Source organism: Schistosoma mansoni, chromosome 7, assembly GCF_000237925.1.
Source record: "Schistosoma mansoni strain Puerto Rico chromosome 7, complete genome".
Taxonomy (NCBI): Eukaryota; Metazoa; Platyhelminthes; class Trematoda; order Strigeidida; family Schistosomatidae; genus Schistosoma; species Schistosoma mansoni.
In genome coordinates, this window is record NC_031501.1 from 4,573,403 (window position 1) to 4,579,347 (window position 5,945).

Here is a 5,945-nt window from a genome sequence, read left to right on the forward strand (position 1 = left end):
TGATCATTGTGTCCTAGTATGAAACTCCCCGGAAGTGCACATCTACAATTCTTTACGTTAAAATCACAGTCAGGACCTTTGGTTTCGTACACGATGAAACAGCCACCCAGAGCTTCCAAGTTTTCAATAGTGTTTTAACTTAGATTACGTCAGGGTTTTAATGAAAATTCGTTGTCTCTAATAGTCCAACAACATTCATTTTTTACTTAGTAATATAACAAAACACCTGAATTTCAATGATAACGAGTTAATGAAGTATAAATGTAAACTAATAACAAATTTAGACGTTAAAGATCACTCAAGAACTAACTATTTCAATAAGATAGCAAGCAAATTACATATTAAACAGGAGATAATCGGTGATATAGTTGCTATTTTGAATAGAGCGTGAGTTCAAGTAAATCTTAATAGTAACACATTTGCAGTTATTTCTATAAACCCATAATTTTCAAAAACTTTAAGAGAGTTTTAAAATCGAGTATGTATATGTAAGAGTATACGGGAGAAACAAAGTAGGTTTTGTTGTGTTTTTTTAGTGTCAAGCATCCTCAAAGTTGGATTGCTTAATTTTGAAGATGTTATTGTCATTCTGGACAAGGTCTTGAAATCCAAGATAACGTCTGCTCGAAGGTAGTAAATGTTATACTACTATGATTTTATTTACTACATAACTTATCAATCATTTACCATTCAAATTTAGTACGATATAACATTCAGTAAAAATTCATTTAAACTAAAATTACAGAAGCTAAGTTTGCCGGTAGATAATTTTAGTGTCTCTATTGGTGATAAATAATAGCGCTTTTTAGGGACATCAATCTTGAAATATACGTTTTAGGTTGAATAATTTATTATTTTCGGTTGCAAATAATACTTATTTTGAAGTAGCCGGTTATTGATATTTTATTGAAAGAACCAAGTAACAAAAATTATTGATTATCTGGCTATAGAGAAGTAAAAAATAATAAGTCAGGTAACTGAAATAAATAATTTGAATTATAAGTAACTATTTATAACTCAAAAATGATATGAAAATATAAGATTTAATTTGGGTATACTTTTACTATTGCTTCGTAATAATAACATACCACTTAACAATTTATACAGTTTCATAAATTTACACTTAAATGATCTTTGTTTCATTATCAACGTGTTATTGATTGTAGTAGTATATCAAAGTTGAATAAATCAATTCATTTTTTCCTTTTTCAGTTGTATTGCAGAATTGTACAGGAATACATGTGAAATAATGGATTTGTTTCTTCGATTCACACATAGATTCGTTCGGAAACCTTGGCTTAATAATAAGTTTGGACTGAATTTATTTTTCTTTAAAATTATTAAGATGTAGTTTAAAAAATCCCCATAAATAATTCAAAAATGAACAATATTTGAGCGAACAATTGTTTTCAATAACTTTATCATCAGGCTCTACAGTTATAAGTCCATAATTATTGTGATATTTTACAAAGTCCAAAATGAGGCATGTATTAATTAATTTGATAATGTTATATGTTAAAAAAAATGGTGAACGTTTGCATCTGTTATGACATATATATACTTTAAAATTGTGTTATTTGTAAATTAGAAAGGTGATTTAATAAAGGTCAAAGTGATTTGTAATCAAGTGTCTAGTCACAATCGATATAATAGTAATTTAGAAAAAATGAAAATGCCAAGAAATTGTGTGAATAAAATGCATAGTAGGAGAATTTCATCTTGTCAATTGAGATAATAATGATAAATAGTAATGGTAATAGTAATAATAATAAGATTGTTGTGTGGATATAATATGTAATAAAAGGGATGTTATCAAGATAATTACGATAAAGGAATTGGGAATGATAGATGTGAAGATTAAGATAGAGGTGATCAACAAAAAAGGAAGAAAACAAAAAAACGGGGGAGGTTTATAATATTTAGTTTAGGAATCCGGTGATCCAGTCGTAGGCCAAGGTAAACATAGTGGCTGGATATACTTTTTCTGGATGCATAAGTTTGGTTTTCTGGAGTTGATCCAGATGGCTTCGGCTATGTAAAGTAATCGTAATCTAGCTCTTTGAGGAAGAGTTTTCGAAACTTGATATAAAACAGAGAAGGCTTCCTCTATTTTGATATAATGTTAACTGTCTACCAAGTGAGAAAGGATGGCGCTGTTAATGGATTTAGTGACTCCTTTTCCCAACCATGCTGGTACATGTTCACGAATACGCAAGGATAAAGCCCTCTGAGTACGGCCTATGTAACTAGCTCCACAGGAACAGTTGAATTGGTATACACACATGGAAGAGCCCATCTTCGGTAACTTATCCTTGATTAATTGTGTAAGTACTGGTTTAGTTGAGAAAGTGATGTGTAGCTTGGCGGCATTAAATGTCCTTTCAACCGATCTTTTCAGTCGGCGTGTTAGAATATCACCCGCTATGTCACCTTTGAAGTCCAGTTTCAGATACAAGGTCTTTTTACTCACTGTGTCACAATTTCTTCTTTTTTTAACAGCATTTTCTACTAGGTATTTTATAACGAACTTATCTGGGTAGCCATTATTTCGCAATGTATTTTTTAGTATATCTATTTCACTCTCAACATTGTCCTCAGAACATAATAGCTTGATTCTGTGGCTGAGACATTTAACCAAATTTATTTTATACTGAAAAGGAGTGAAGCTTTGGAAATTGGTATACTGACCCATCCATGTATTCTTTCTGAATATATTTCGCTTGATGGAACCATCTCTCCTTCTAGAAAGTAGGACGTCGAGGAAAGCTATACTATTGTCTTTCTCTTCCTCGCTGGTGAATTGAATAGCTGGGTGGACGTTATTGAAAAGGTCCAACATCTGTTTGTCAACCATTTCATCGCATACGATTAGTGTGTCATCCATGTATCGACAGTAGTAGTCTAGCTTACTTAGGGTGTCTTTTAACGGTCCATTTTCCAGTTTGGCCAGAAAAATGTCAGCGGATTCCTAAACTAAATATTATAAACCTCCCCCGTTTTTTTGTTTTCTTCCTTTTTTGTTGATCACCTCTATCTTAATCTTCACATCTATCATTCCCAATTCCTTTATCGTAATTATCTTGATAACATCCCTTTTATTACATATTATATTCACACAACAATCTTATTATTATTACTATTACCATTACTATTTATCATTATTATCTCAATTGACAAGATGAAATTCTCCTACTATGCATTTTATTCACACAATTTCTTGGCATTTTCATTTTTTCTAAATTACTATTATATCGATTGTGACTAGACACTTGATTACAAATCACTTTGACCTTTATTAAATCACCTTTCTAATTTACAAATAACACAATTTTAAAGTATATATATGTCATAACAGATGCAAACGTTCACCATTTTTTTTAACATATAACATTATCAAATTAATTAATACATGCCTCATTTTGGACTTTGTAAAATATCACAATAATTATGGACTTATAACTGTAGAGCCTGATGATGAAGTTATTGAAAACAATTGTTCGCTCAAATATTAAGATGTAATTTGATGTTTATTGATTTTAGTCGACTGTGTAATTTATGACTAAAATACATTAATCAACTTTACTTAGAACAATAAAATTCACTTGATTACATTTCACAAAAGGTGCCTATCTTTTTGAATGACAAAAGCCAGATTAAAAATGAAAGAATGACTTACAATGAAATTATGAAATTAAATTGAAGTTGAAAAGTCGTTATGTACATAATAAACTTGGAGTGAGAATATGTAAACTGTGAAGTATACAAATATTCGTCAATATAAGAAAAGTTAGACGAAATTTGACTCCATGTAAAGAGATGCCACTATGTGTGAAAATTATATTTGAAATAAGCTTAGAGATTGAAATTTAAATAATTCCGACATTTCATCCAGCAAAATTGTCTGGATTTCTTCGGGGTAATAGTCAAAATCAAAATCGTCAGGGAATTATATAGTGTTTAACAGTCAAATCAAATGTTTACTGTGCTAATCCAATCATATTTTGATGTTGACTTTAGTAACATGAATCAGTTAAATGCGATTCATGCTAAACGTTAACAATGCGGAAATAAATGACTGAATGAATTGTATGTATGTATGTATGTGTAAGGCTGAGTTATTAATAGTTGATATTAAATGTAAAATTTGTTGTTGTATGAAGGTTAAAAAAAGTACAAGTTGAAGATAATTTATACGAATATTCGTCAAGGTTAGAACGAATAGTTGAAGGTTGAGAAAATTGTTTTTGAACAACAGATTTGTATATAAAATGAGAATCATCAAATACATAATTGTATTGCTAAAACAACCCAGATTAATTTCTGTCAGAACAACGATGCATGCGAAATAAACAGGTTAGATAAAGAATGGATCCAATTATTTGTTAACGAGCATTTACCATGTAGTTGCTAGTTGAATGCCATCTTTTCTTTTCAGGCTGTTCTTATCAGCCCATATATACAGCGCTTCTGCTGTCCATCTTTCTCTATGTGTACCAAAACCTTAGTAAAGTATTTTGGTCCCTTCAAAATTGATCTTGTGTCCTGTTTCTAACGTTTGTAAAGTCATGCCAACCTACTGTCAAATTTCTTCAGATCAATCGAGGATTCGGGAACAATTTCAAACAATATTTGTGTTTTTTCAACCTCACATTCAATTGTTATGAAGTAAAAATTGATGGTGTGTTGTAATTTGAATAATAAAGGCTTGAATTAGTGTTTCATAATTCGAATTAGGTCAATGAATTGAAAAAATAAACGCTTAAATGATATATAAGACTACGTAACAAGAAATGTTAAGAAAATTGGCGAGTGAAATTTTTATTTAAAAAAGCGGGTAAAGGAAAATAGGCGAACAAAGAGCATGGAAAATAATAATAAAAATCTTTTATTAAGGCTTATTTGGCCAAGGAAGATTTCTTATAGATACAAAGACTTGGATTGTAAACTTGAATCTCTAAAGCTTCTTCTATATGTAAGAGACGATATCGAACACCATAAGGAAAACTAAAAAAATACGATAAACCACTTTAAATGACCTATTTCTGTCAGCTAAATGACCGCTTTCGACAGAGCTGCATATTATTTAGAGGTTTTAATTGCAATAAGACTGCTCTTATCAGAGTTAAAATAGAAGACTATATGGCGGAGGAACATCAAACATCACTAGTAAATCATGAAATTTTTCTATTGAGTTGAACGACTTTATTACGGTTAGTTTACTTGAATAAAATAGCTGACTCTCAGAGAGAATTATGCCAGATTTTTAATGAATAGAAAATTATAAGCAGTTTGGGTTGTAGATCCACGTTGTCCAGAAAACCAGTAGTTGGAGATTTCGTTTCGGTTTCAGAATCGTCAGCTGCGTATAAGTGTGACTGAGCAGAAATCGAACAGAGAATCTCCAGGTCTGCTGGTGAGTGCAGTGGCTTTAAACCACTAAGTTAAAAGCTGAAAGTTCGCATTTCTAGTTTCAACCATTTTATAATATTGGACGACCATTATTCATTCTCATCGGTAATATATTTCTCAGCTGAGAATATTAAAGTCCAACACACTGCTTCTTAATAGAACATATGAACCGCTGGTCAACATTGATTACCGATGCAGAATTGTTAGAATGAAAGGTTTATTTAAGCATACTATTTACGTCATCTATTAACTTTTATTAAACAACCACAGGGTGGGGGGATGTAAGTGCACACTAATGGGAAGCTCATAATGTGACGGAAAAGTTGTTCAATACCTTTTGCTTTCAACAGCGTGAGTCAGGGTTGAATTCAAAACAAAACATAATATGTTTACATAACACGACCAGTAAACAATCAGTAAAGACTCAGAATTACAAAATGTAATAATTAGGAGATTTATCATTCAAGAATATTTGATAATTTTTTTTACACGGCTAAGTAACTTCATCAAGAATGTTATTGAAACGGTAAGTACTG